The sequence below is a fragment of the Rutidosis leptorrhynchoides genome, chromosome 7 (genome assembly GCF_046630445.1).
Source record: "Rutidosis leptorrhynchoides isolate AG116_Rl617_1_P2 chromosome 7, CSIRO_AGI_Rlap_v1, whole genome shotgun sequence".
Classification (NCBI taxonomy): Eukaryota; Viridiplantae; Streptophyta; class Magnoliopsida; order Asterales; family Asteraceae; genus Rutidosis; species Rutidosis leptorrhynchoides.
The window spans coordinates 128,815,001-128,829,571 of record NC_092339.1 but is presented as its reverse complement, the minus strand read 5'-3'; the positions used below and the strand labels follow the sequence as shown (position 1 = coordinate 128,829,571).

General features: G+C 34.7%; 1 long non-coding RNA gene across 1 annotated transcript; it reads left to right on the top strand.

The window, feature by feature from the left end:
• The first annotated feature begins 11,201 nt into the window (after positions 1-11,201).
• LOC139857280 (uncharacterized) lies at positions 11,202-11,988 on the top strand. The gene is made up of 3 exons (XR_011762447.1): positions 11,202-11,254; positions 11,642-11,714; positions 11,957-11,988. It is a non-coding gene; the product is annotated as an uncharacterized lncRNA (long non-coding RNA).
• The last annotated feature ends 2,583 nt before the right edge of the window (positions 11,989-14,571 follow it).

Here is a 14,571-nt window from a genome sequence, read left to right as displayed (position 1 = left end):
TGCGAACAAGTTTAGAATTAACTAAACTATGTTCTAGTGATTACAAGTTTAAACCTTCGAATAAGATAGCTTTATATGTATGAATCGAATGATGTTATGAACATCATTACTACCTTAAGTTCCTTGGATAAACCTACTGGAAAAGAGAAAAATGGATCTAGCTTCAATGGATCCTTGGATGGCTCGAAGTTCTTGAAGCAGAATCATGACACGAAAACAAGTTCAAGTAAGATCATCACTTGAAATAAGATTGTTATAGTTATAGAAATTGAACCAAAGTTTGAATATGATTATTACCTTGTATTAGAATGATAACCTACTGTAAGAAACAAAGATTTATTGAGGTTGGATGATCACCTTACAAGATTGGAAGTGAGCTAGCAAACTTGAAAGTATTCTTGATTTTATGAAACTAGAACTTTTGGAATTTATGAAGAACACTTAGAACTTGAAGATAGAACTTGAGAGAGATCAATTAGATGAAGAAAATTGAAGAATTAAAGTGTTTTTAGGTGTTTTTGGTCGTTGGTGTATGGATTAGATATAAAGGATATGTAATTTTGTTTTCATGTAAATAAGTCATGAATGATTACTCATATTTTTGTAATTTTATGAGATATTTCATGCTAGTTGCCAAATGATGGTTCCCACATGTGTTAGGTGACTCACATGGGCTGCTAAGAGCTGATCATTGGAGTGTATATACCAATAGTATATACATCTAAAAGCTGTGTATTGTACGAGTACGAATACGGGTGCATACGAGTAGAATTGTTGATGAAACTGAACGAGGATGTAATTGTAAGCATTTTTGTTAAGTAGAAGTATTTTGATAAGTGTATTGAAGTCTTTCAAAAGTGTATAAATACATATTTAAACACTACATGTATATACATTTTAACTGAGTCGTTAAGTCATCGTTAGTCGTTACATGTAAGTGTTGTTTTGAAACCTTTAGGTTAACGATCTTGTTAAATGTTGTTAACCCAATGTTTATAATATCAAATGAGATTTTAAATTATTATATTATCATGATATTATCATGTATGAATATCTCTTAATATGATATATATACATTAAATGTCTTTACAACGATAATCGTTACATATATGTCTCGTTTAAAAATCATTAAGTTAGTAGTATTGTTTTTACATATGTAGTTCATTGTTAATATACTTAATGATATGTTTACTTATCATAGTATCATGTTAACTATATATATATCCATATATATGTCATCATATAGTTTTTACAAGTTTTAACATTCGTGAATCACCGGTCAACTTGGGTGGTCAATTGTCTATATGAAACATATTTCAATTAATCAAGTCTTAACAAGTTTGATTGCTTAACATGTTGGAAACATTTAATCATGTAAATATCAATCTCAATTAATATATATAAACATGGAAAAGTTCGGGTCACTACATGTTGGGCTCGTCGAAGCTTCCAACAATTGGTATCAGAGAGGGTCGTTCGGGACCATTTCTAGTGGAGGAAATCGGTAAACGTTGGACGTTTACATCGACTTGTTTTCACCAAGGCTCTAAGGGAGATTCTGTCATAGCACAGTTAGGAACTGTGAAAGCTCATCGGTCAGGGACCAAGCTTATTGGACGTTGGACGTCATGATGGCGGATCTTGCAAGTACGAGCAGTGGAATCAAGAGTCTCAATAACCACAACTATGGTTATTGGCGGGCTTGTATAGAATCCTACCTACAAGGACATGATTTATGGGAAATAGTTGATGGCAGTGACACAACGCCTCCACCGAAAGAAAATGCTGAAGCCTTAAGAAAATGGAACATCAAGGCCGGGAAGGCTTTATTTATACTGAAGACTACAATCGATGAGGATCTATTGGAGCACATCTGTGACGAGAAAACACCGAAGGCAGCTTGGGAAACTTTTGACAAGTTATTTTCAAAGAAGAATGAAGCACGCCTCCAGCTCTTGGAAAATGAGCTCGCGGGTATCTCACAAGGAAGTCTATCCATTTCTCAGTATTTCACCAAGGTGAAATCTATCTGCCGTGAGATATCTCAACTTGCTCCTGAAGAGAAAGTGAGTGAAGCAAGGATGAAGAGAATTATCATCCACGGCTTAAGATCCGAGTATAATGGATTTATAGCTGCTGTGAGAGGATGGCCTACTCAACCATCATTAATAGAGCTGGAGAATTTATTGGCTAACCAAGGGGCATTAGCCAAGCAGATGAATGAAGTGAGCATAAAAGGCGAAGAAGAAGCACTCTTCACCAATAAGAAGAAAGCAACATCTCGAAGACAAGAGGTGATTAAAGAAAGTCAGACATATGGATGGAAGAGTCACCCAAAGTCAAAAGGCAACGCTTCAGGGGGAGCTCGGGGAGCTCAACAAGGAAGAAGAGATCATCGCCAACAACATGGAGAAAATGATAAGAGAAAGAATGGTGAATGCTTCAATTGTGGCAAGAAGGGTCATTTTGCTCGATATTGTAAATTCCCCAAAAGGCGAACTTTTGAAGGAAATGTAGCCACCGCAAGAGATGAGAAGAAAGAGGTCACATTTGAAGCAACCATTAATGAGGAAACATGGGATGCAGAAGCTGGATTTTCTGTTGAAGCTGGCATGGATGATCAAGCTCTTGCAGCAACCTTAAAGTCAACAATAAACTACAAAGATGATTGTATCATCAATTCTGGGTGCTCAAATCATATGACCAATGATGAGACGAAGCTGCAAGAAATGGATGATTACAAAGGAAAGAGAGTCGTGTTGACAGCCGATAATTCAAGGTTGTCTATTTCTCACATTGAAAAGACAATAATTCCAAATGAAGGCGGCTCTCATAAGCTCCAACTCGAGAAAGTGTATCTTGTCCCTGGTCTAAAGAAGAATTTACTGTCAGTACCACAATTGACAGCAGAAGGGAATTATGTGCTCTTTGGACCAGAAGATGTGTCCGTATTCAATAGAGTGAAGGTGGTTGGCAATCCAATTATGCAAGGAAGAAGAATAGAATCGGTCTATGTACTATCTGCTGAAACAGCATATGTGGATAAGACTCGAAAGAATGAGACGGCTGATATTTGGCATGAACGTCTTGGGCATGTGGGCTACAACAAGTTAAAGGAGATGATGGTGAAACACATAGTAAATGGGCTTCCTCAAATTGATATCCAAACAGATATAATATGTGCTGGATGTCAATTTGGAAAAGCTCACCAATTGCCATTCAAGGAGTCACAACATCAGTCTAAGACACCACTAGAGCTCATACACTCAGACGTCTTTGGCCCAGTGAAACAAACATCACTTGGAGGAATGAAGTACATGGTGACATTCATTGATGAATTCTCAACGTATGTGTGGGTTTACTTCATGAAGGAAAAGTCAGAAACTTTTCAGAAGTTTAAAGAGTTTAAGAATAAGGTAGAAAGTGAGCTCAATTATAAGATTCGATGCTTACGCACAGATAATGGAGGAGAATATTTATCGACTGTGTTCAATATGTATCTTGAGAAGCACAAGATCAGAAGGCAATTAACTTGCCCTAATACTCCACAACAGAATGGAGTGGCAGAACTTAAGAATCGTCATCTTGCTGAAACTTGTCGAAGTATGCTTCATGGTAAGAATGTACCAGGAAGATTTTGGGCCGAATGTATGAGGACAGCTTCATACGTGATTAACAGACTCCCACAAACAAAGTTGGGATATATTTCACTATATGAAAGATTATGGAAGATCAAGCCAACCGTCAATCATCTCAAGGTTTTTGGATGTGTATGTTATATCTTCGTGCCAGATCATCTAAGAAGCAAATTTGATAAAAAGGCAATTCGGTGCATTTTTGTCGGTTATGATGAATCAAGAAAAGGATGGAGATGTTGTGATCCAAATACCGGAAAGTGTCATACTTCAAGAAATGTGGTATTTGATGAAGCTTCTTCATGGTGGTCACCTCAAAAGATAGAGCTTCCAGAATCTCATGGATTAGAAGAAGTTCCAGAAGAGAAAGAAGAACATAAAGAGCACATATCGGATCCAATTAAAGAAGGAGATGGATCGTACTCTAAGGAAACGAGTCCATGGAAAACTGGGGTACATCAATCTACATCCGAAGAGGTTCGTCCAAGCCAAATGGATGCCGAGGAGCATGTGCAAGAATTACTGAGATCAACAAGGCCAAGGCAACCTAATCCGAGGTATGCCAATGCTGCTCATGTGGATGAATCAATACCTATTGAGCCTTCCACTTATGAAGAAGCAGCACAAAGTCAAGAATGGCAGAAAGCGATGGAAGAAGAAATTAATGCACTAAAAGAAAACCAGACATGGAGTTTAGTTCCAAAGCCAAAAGATGTAAAATCAATATCTTGTAAATGGGTTTACAAGGTGAAGACTCGATCAGATGGCTCCATTGAAAGGTATAAAGCTCGACTTGTTGCTAGAGGTTTTTCTCAACAATATGGGCTGGATTATGAAGAAACGTTTAGTCCAGTGGTGAAGATCACAACAATTCGAGCTCTACTAGCTTTAGCCGCCAACAAATCTTGGAAGTTGTGGCAGATGGATGTCAAGAACGCTTTCTTACATGGAGAACTTGACAAAAACATTTATATGGAGCAACCAAGAGGCTTTGAGAACAAGATCCATCCTGAGCATGTCTGTAAATTAAAGAAGGCACTATATGGCTTGAAGCAGACTCCAAGAGCTTGGTATGGAAAAATTGGTGAGTTCTTGGTACAAAGTGGTTTTACAGTTGCTCCTTCAGATTCTAGTTTATTTGTGAAACAAAATCATGGAAAACTAGCCATAGTGCTAGTATATGTGGATGACTTAATCATCACGGGAGATCACTATGAGGAGATCCAAAGAACAAAAGAGAATCTGTCTATCAGATTTCATACGAAGGAGTTTGGAGAACTCAAACATTTTCTTGGACTCGAAATACAGCAGAAAAGAGAAGGATTATTTCTGGGACAACAGAAATATGTGCTAGATCTTTTACAAAAGTACGGAATGCTTAATTGCAAACCTATCTCAACTCCGATGGATCCGAATACAAAACTACGAGCAGATGAAGGAAAAAGTCTTCAAGATGTTACCATGTATCGAAAGATGATCGGAAGTCTTATTTATCTCACACTAAGCCGGCCAGACATATCTTATGCAGTTGGAGTGGTTAGTCGATACATGAGCAATCCGAAGAAGCCTCACCTTGATGTTGTACGACGCATCTTAAGGTATGTTAAAGGCACTATCAACTTTGGTATTTTATACAAGAAAATAAAAGAATGTCACGTGACTGGATATTGTGACGCTGATTACGTTGGAGACTATGATACACGACGGTCAACAACTGGATACATGTTTAGTCTTGGATCGGGAGTAATATTATGGTGCAGCAAGAGACAACCAACTGTATCCTTATCAAACACCGAAGCGGAATATCGATCGGCAGCATCAGCAACACAAGAAATTACTTGGTTGAAGCAGCTAATGGAAGATCTTCATCAATCAACAGATTATCAAGTAAAGCTTTTCTGCGATAACTTATCAGCTATACGTCTAGCAGAAAATCCAGTCTTTCATGCGAGAACAAAACATATAGAAGTGCACTATCACTATGTTCGCGAGAAGGTCCTTGAAGGGGAGATCAAGATGGTGCCAACAAAGACAGATGAACAAGTTGCAGATATATTCACCAAGAGTCTAAGTAAACCAAAGTTTACAAAATTCAGAGAAACACTAGGAATGGTCTGCAAGTCATCGTTGGAAGAAAATTTGCATTGAGGGGGAGTGTTAAAATGCAATGCAAATTTAGATAATATGAAATTAGTAACGTATGTAAATATCTAGATAATAATATGTAAAAGAAATATCTAGATATTAATGAGGAAAAATCTAGATATTAAAATGTAAAAATCTAGATATTTTTATGTGGTAAAAATATCTAGATATTTATCCATGGAAAAATCTAGTGTGTAGAAGTTTCCATGGAGTAGTATAAATATGGGTGGTGATTTCATTTGTGAGTAAGTTGTGAGAGTGAAATAAGAAGTGAGTTGTGAAGAAAAGAAGAAGAGTGTGAGTTAGCGAAAGTAGAGAAGGGAAAGCTTGTAAGTAATATTGTAATTGTAATTTAATATAAGTGTTTTTATTAAGTTTCCCGATCAAGCCTTAGTTTGTGTTTAAGTTCTTAGTGCACTTTTGTTGTTCTTATTATATGGTCGGCTCTGCCGCCTAAGTAATACATGGTCGGTTATACCGCCTAAAGATATATGGTCGACACTGTCGCCTAAGTACATTGTGCACTAAGGATTTATAAAATTAAAGGCTAACCAACGTCAAAGTGTTGGTGTAGTGAGTCTAGTATAGTCTAGGTCCTCTATAGTGGGTGTGTTGGGCTCGTCGAAGCTTCCAACAGAGTTTACTTCTAACTCCTTCGTTTTTGTTCTATTAGCTCTTATCATGACTCTAATTTGTTGTTTCTTCTCACTCTTACCTTTCTAACTCTTTAAATTCTCAAAATCGGATAAACCTAGGGTTTGTAACTGTACATGTTCTAATTATAAAGGATATGTTAGATGTTGTGAATCTTTGGCAGTTATGGCGGCGGAGAGGATGATGACTAGTGGTGGAGGTGGAGGAGGACAGACGGTGGTGGTGGAGAGGGAGACGGATTGGGAACGGCAGCAGGTGATTGGTGTGTCGATGATGGAACAATTGGTTCCGGAGATTACAACGCATGCTTTGATTTATTTGGATTTTGCTAGTCTTTGTAGGTTGTCAATGACTAATTCTTCGATGAGGAGGCGGTTAATGATGATAATACTTGGAAGGCTCTTTATCATATGGTTTTTTTTTTTTTAACTTTTCGTTAATATAGTTTGTTCTTGACTTTATCTACTGTACAGTTAGCCATATGTCATGACTCATGTAAGTGGTTGTTATTTCTGTTTTGAGTAACAGAAACCCTAACCAGACTTTATTCGAAGATAAAGTCAATAATCACTACTACAAAAAAAGACATTCCAAACCGATTTTTAGGGCTTTGCAAACCGGTTTTAAAACCGGTTTGCAAAGGGAGGGGTTTAGAAGGTCGAGAGCGGTTTTAAAACAGGTTTGGAAGGTCGAGAGCGGTTTTTGGTACAAACCGGTTTGGATTTTAAATTTTTTTTTTTTTTTAAAAAAAATGTTATACAGCTAATCCTCATCATCGATGGCTAATCATCCTTTCTTTTAATGTTCATACAAACAGCATGGATCGAACAACTTATCACCATCATCCACAACATCTGCAGTTTACTAATAAGCAAAATACAAACAACACCATGAATCGAACATCTTATCTTCATCCTTCGAACCGAACTCAAATCAAAATACTCGAATTGAACCTGCAGTTTACAAATTAAATAAGCAAAAAAACATATAAGCAAACTAAAACAAATATTTTAGGAATCGAACCTTTTTACACGAATGGAAGCTGTACAAATATTTTAGGAATCGAACCTTTTTACACGAATGGAAGCTGTTTACGAAGCATCAAAAGCATTAATCGAACATCAAAAGAATTAATCGAACATGAAAGCATTAATCGAATGAAAAAATAAGTGTAGGTGGAAAATAAACAAACCTGTTGATGAAGTGATGAGTGGCGGTGACGGGATCTGAAAATTGTTTAAAATTTAAAAGTGTTCTGAAAATTTTTAGGATATAATGATATATACACAGAGCGCGAGATCTGAAAATGCGTTTGTGTAGACAATTGGAACAGGTTTTTTGAAAAAAGGGGTTTGCAAAGGAGTGAGAGAGGTTTTTTTAAACAAGGGGTTTAGAAGATTGGAACCGGTTGCTTGAAAAAAGGGGTTTCATAGGGTCGAGAGAGGTTTTTTTTAAAAAGGGGGTTTAGAAGGTATACTTTCAAGACCTGTTTTAAAAAAAAAAACCGGTTCCGGGTTTCCACTCAAAATGAAAACCGGTCTCTTTCTTCCTTTGAAACCTGTTTTTTCAACTTCCCTTATAAAGGGGTTTGTATTGTCAAATGTGTAGTAGTGAATGATTACATTTGTAGTGATATACCTATGATCGTAGGGTTTGGCTGTATAAAGATCATGTCTTTTCATCATTTGTTATTTACCTTTTCGATTTGAATAAATGGATAATATATGAATTTATGATTTAGCTACATATTTTGCATTGTCGTTCACTTAAAGTTCATATTTTATCCTAAGGATAGTTATGCCAAAACTTTAGGATATTAAACTTTGAGAGTACGGTGGTTGTGAAAACACTAAATTAGGGTTTAAGATCTTTGGCGCTGAAAATTAGCTGAAATCGTCATCTTGATTGTTGTCCAATTTAGCTGTCCATTGGGTTTGATGAGGTTTATGTAGCTAGTCTTGTATTAGTTTATAGAAATTTATCTACCATGTTTGTTGGTTTTCATTTATGTGCATTAAAGGCATTTACTCCTCCCTTTGGGTTTGTGTAGGTTTCATTCACAGATGAATTGCTAATTTTTTTAGTCATTTGAAATACCTTTACAGAACCATTTGAAGTGGAAGAAATAAGAAACAGAGATATACTAGACAGTTAGACCATTTGAAAGTCTTGAAATTGTAAATTGTAAATGTAAATGATAGAAGGATCTTTGATTGTGTTTAGGTATGTTACGCTCTCTGTATTAGTGTGTTTTTGAGTTGAACATTGAAATGATTTTAATCCATAATTTGATGTGGAATTGTGGATTTATCTCTTTAATAACATTTGAAAAATGTAGGTGCATCCGTTTAACGCGCTTTAGTTAGTACTAAAGAAAGCCGGAACTTTGCCTGAAATTATTAAATGTCAAGCTAATGGTTACCAAAAGGGCAAAAAAGTAAATACATTTGAAAAAAAATTCATAAGAAAATGTCGCATTTTTTGCGATAACAAAAAAGGAATCTGTTGCATTAATAGCATTTTTTAATATTTTTATCTACAACAGGCGATAAAATTAAGAACATGATGCCTACGTATCTGTCGATTTGTTGTTCGAACATGTAATACTTTTTATGATATGAATATTTATATGTTCAATGTTTTCAATATTAGTTTACTAATTAATTAATGAAGAAGGATCTGGTACAATCATCAGGAGAGGAGATGGGAGTGGTAAAAGACAAAAGTACCCCTCAGACATTACTGTTATACTGTGTGTTTACTGTTTTACTGTTTCTGTTGTAGGCAATAGGAGGGGGTTTTGTTTACGTGAGTTAGTACTCCCTCCTTACCGGATTAATTGTCCGGTATTTCTTTTTAGGACGTCCCAAATTAATTGTCCACTTCCAAATATGGAAAGTAAATTTGATAAAGTTTACAATATTGTCCCTAATGAATTAATTAAATTACAAAGATGAGAGAGATTTTTAATTAATTAGTTGAGGGTAAAACAGTAAAGTAAGAAAAAAGTACATAAAAAGTACAGTGTGATAATGACATTTCTTAAACTGTGTGTTTTTTGTCTGGGGACAATTAATCTGGGACGGAGGGAGTATGTTTTATAATGAGCAGGTTCTGCCTGGTTACTAATATGCATGTCTTTCTGTAAAAGATCTTTATACCATAATCAAGCATTTGCTTATAAGGATTTGCTTGTAGTGTTCATACAGGAAAAGCAGTAAATGGCTTCAAATAAAGTTTCAGAGGCTGGTAACAATTGAACCTAGCACTTAGCATACACATGTTCTTAGAATACGCAAAATCTATTTATTTAGTAGTATATTCTTATAAGCTCTTAATTGTTTTATTTATGAATAATAAGTGCTTGATGAATAATGATATTTTTTTTTTATTAATGAGAAGTGTTTGATAAATGATAACATTCTGATGAATGATAGCCGTTTTTTGATAAAAGATAATTGTTTTTATATGAATGACAACAGTTAGATGAATGATAATTGTTTGATAACTGGGCATTTGGTCAAGTTGTATGAATCTCACTTTCGGTGCGGGAGGTCCCGAGTTCGATTCTCGGAATGCCCCATTCTTTTTTATAAAACTAATCATGATAATGGTTTGATGAATGATAATTGTTTTGTGATGAATGATAAGTGTTTCTTTTTGTATGATAACTGTTATGAATGTAACCGTTATGAATGATAGATTTTTCTTATTAATGATAATTGTTTGATGAATGATAACATCTTGATGAATGATAATTGTTTTCTGATGAATGATAATTGTTGGATTAATGATAACATTTTGATAAATGATAATTTTTTTTCTGATGAATGAAAATTGTTATCTTATTAATGATAACTATTTTCTTATGAATGATAAATGTTTGATGTATGATAATTGTTTGATGAATGATAACATTTTTTATGAATGATAATTATTTTATGATGAATTATAATTGTTTGATTAATGATAACATTTTTTTATGAATGATAATGGTTTGATTAATGATAACATTTTTTTTATGAATGATAATTGTTTGATGAATGATACCATTTTGATGAATGATAATTGTTTTATTAATGATAACATTTTGATGGATGATAATTCTTTTCTGATGAATGATAATTGCTTTTTTTTATGAATGATAACTGTTTGATGAATGATAACTGTTTTCTAGTGAATAATAATTGTTTTCTGATGAATGATAGCTGTTTAACGAATGATAATGGTTTTATGATTGAATATATATTTTAATGTATGATAACTATTTTGTGATGAATGGTTATTGTTTTCTTATGAATTATACACATACTAATAGTAAGTGTGTTTTTGACTTCCCATTGGTCCACTTGGTACCCTTCCTCTCACAAACCCCTACTATTCACCATTTACACACACCACTTTCACAAGCTTTGGGTTTTTAAGTATAAAAAAAAAAAAAAAGGAAAACCGGTTTTTTGACTTAAAGCAAAGGTAACGTGTAAATCTAAGTATACTTCCATTCCCTGTAAAAAAAACATATCATACATCTCAACCATACCTATTGTCTCATCATCTTTTCTTTTTCACACATTAGCTCTCATCAAAATTCCCAAAAGAAAATCTCCTACAACCATATTAGGATGAGAATAAGAGTGAATCGCGTTGCAAAGTTCTTTCCATGCGCCATATCCCTCACACAACACACACATCCACCGTAAACCCCCTAATCGACTTACCGACCTCAATTGTTAAAATTAATTTTTAGAAATTAAATTTTTTGATCGAGATTTAATCTAATCGGTTCAAGATTAAGATACCTTTTCAATTTTATCATCCGGGTACTTGATTATTTACTACGGTTACAATCTTTTTTTTTTGTGTGTGTAAAATTTGGATTTTTTTTATTCTACTCTTTATGTATGTGTTTGAATCTGACCCATTTGTGCATTTTGATGAATGTTTTATATGAATTTTGATCTTTTTGTTATGTAATTGTGTGTATTCCGATGATCATTGTTGATGATGTATCGATTGATCTAAACTTGATTTTTTGAGTTTGTAGATTGTATTCAAAAGTGATGTTTAGAAGTTATAGATGTTAGGTTGATATCAAAATTTGGGTATTGTTGTGTGTGATTATTTAGTTTAGATCATTTTTATTAAAATAATAAAAAAAGAGATTACTTTTCTGATTGTTTATGATATTTATGTTTTTGAAATTACAGAAAGGGTATATCAGCATCACCTAAGTCATATAAGAGGACACCACCAAGCTGGTTGAAGATCTCTGCTCAAGATGTATGATTTCATATTAGCCTTTTGTTTTCTGCATTTTCAATTTTAGTTTGTTGATTTTTTATAATTATGATTATGATTTTATTTTGTTGCTTTTTCTACTTACGATAATGAACTTCATCTTTACATCTGAGTAATTAAAATGCTTTTTGTATATGTTTGTTTTACAACTGTTTACTGTCCTTCCCTATTCTGTTTTATATTTAGCTTAATATTTGTTGCTTGGTTTTTCTTCCTTATCGCAGATTACTACAATAGTTGTTAGTCCGGTAATTGTTGTTTACCCTCTGTTGTATAATCGTTTGTTTCACTATTTTATTATTGGTATATCATGTATCCTCGTGTTTGTTATTGTTTTTTTTCTTCTGCAGGTTACTTCTTGAGGTGTTGCTTCTTGCATTCAGGTTAGTATTTATTTTCTTTAAGTTTGGTTTTAAGTTATCTTTTTTATATAAGTGTTGTTATGTTATGCTTGGTAATAGTAGATGTATGTTGTAGGATTCTTTTTTGATACTTTAATTGTTCACAGGATAATTATCCACGCCAAACGTATTCATAGCTTTTGTTGGAAGAAATCAAGGTGGGAATTATAGTTTATTTCAGGTTTGATTTATTAATTTTTCGTATCTGCTCTTTCTTAACCTTTGAAGTTTAATACCTTATGTGTTAAGAATATTATATGAATTGTGATGATAACTGATGTTTTTATATATTTATGTTTTAGGGAATAATATAATGAGGTTAAGGACTCTAACATCAGGCATGAGACATTATTCATCTGGAACTAAAGAGGTTATTCACTTTTTTGTGATTTGTTATTATTTTGTAAGTTCTTATAAATTTCTACCTTAACTGTGATTTTGTTATCAGATTTAGTTTTCGATTTGAACTGTAGTTCATCATTGAGATTGTAAAGTTTTAAAAGAATACCTTGACCAGTAGGGGTGTCAATTTGGGCTTGCAGGTTGGGGTTGACTTGACTAAATATTTATCTATGTCTTTGAGTTCACAACCATCAATCGTTTTTAAGATGGATTTAAACTTTACGATTTAAGGCGCACTAGTTTCATTGCACCTGCAGATACTTCCAAGGAGATGTCTACATCTTTAATTGGTATTTTTCTATTGAAACTTTGATTGATATTCTATTATTTACATTCTTTATAAGTTATTACTTTTGAAAATCTAATTCTATATGTATCTTCATATTATTTTTTATTTAATTTTCTTTTGGATGTCTATCTTTCTAACTAGCACTTTGTGGCGTTTAATGAGGTAGCACTTTTGGGTTGGGTTTAGGTCAAAATTCCCATCTCCATGCTTTCATTATTTTGTAGTGGTATTTTAGATATGATTAAAATATATGTGTGTTATATGAACATTAAAGAGTGATTCAGTAGGCCGCATGCACTTTGTGGTGAACTATCAACCATGGTATCTTATACACATTGAAATGAAAGTAATTTCATCTTATTTAATTAACTTAGCGTTTGAATTGCTCAATATATTTTACTGACATTTATTAGGTTTTATTTTGATACAGAAGTTTGTAATTTTCTATGAGATTCACCAACGAACATCGAAGGCAGAATCGACAGTGGCTACTTTCAATCTCTTAAGGTATATATTTAAGTAAACTTTACATATCTGTATTTGTTATCACATTAAGTTGATTATACATCATTTGGAATTCTTAATCTTTTGTGGTTAAGATATATTCATTTTGCAGTACTAAAAATCCTAGAACTAAACTGAATTAAATGTGATCTTATCACCGTTGTTATTTTCTAATCAAGCATGGAATATTCGGGTCGGGTTCGGTCCATGCTTGATATCAATGAAAGGGGGATTTAAGGGTCAATTGGGTTTAACTCTCCGGTTCGGAGTAGCGTGAATAACCCCCTGCGAGATGAGGATCTTAGCGGGGGTGGTTAAACATAGACCCACCATCGGCGGGTTTGTCCGGTCAGCGATGGCTCCCGCTGGGTTGTAGGGTTTGTGTTCATAGAACGTTACCTGTATATCAAGAGTGTCTAGTGAAATGCTTTAAGTCCGGTAGCGCAGGTATAATTGCGCTATCTGAGATAGCGCGGATGGTCTGTACGTGGATACTTAAAATAGTATGTGTGTAAGTTCTCCCAGAACAGATCCTTTGCCTTGTGATTCGAGTCCGTTATTTATAGCTACAGTGCCGTTTGCTTATTGGAGCCACATGTTCCACGTTTCTTTCTTGTCGGTACTGCCTGGTCGTTCATGGGAGGGGACCAGGGAACAGTACTGTTGCTCTCTGCTGACTGTTGGTTCTTTTGTAGAGATCGTGGCAAGTACCAGCCACATCATCCTCATCTAGCGCGCTACTCTAGGCTAGCGCACATTTACTTGCGCCCGAGGTGCTAGAGCGCTAGGTCTGTGCACATATGGTGCAAGTGTAATGCGCAACACGAGCCAATCGGGTATGCGTATCATTAAGTCCCCCAGTTCGATATTATGCTCAAGCATTGCACATGGTGTCGAACTCAGCTACTACTAACTTCACAGCAGGTGTGACATGACAACCATCACATCACCTGTTCCGTTGCATTAAATCTATCCTTCTTTGCCGTACATGTTCTGACACGTGTACGGTCAAGATCATTTACCGTCGTCCTTTCTTTTTCTATAAATAGAGCTTTCAACATTCACTTTCTACTTTCTTCACTTATATTTTTTAGCATGGCTTATTTCGCTGATTCATCCAATGTTGGCTCCATTCCTTCATCCATCTCATCTGAATACGTAGCGCATCTCGCGACGCGCTATCCTCCCATGATTTCGTTGTCGTCAGTGGTTCCCGGTCGCTCAGACCGAGCCAACCGCTCTC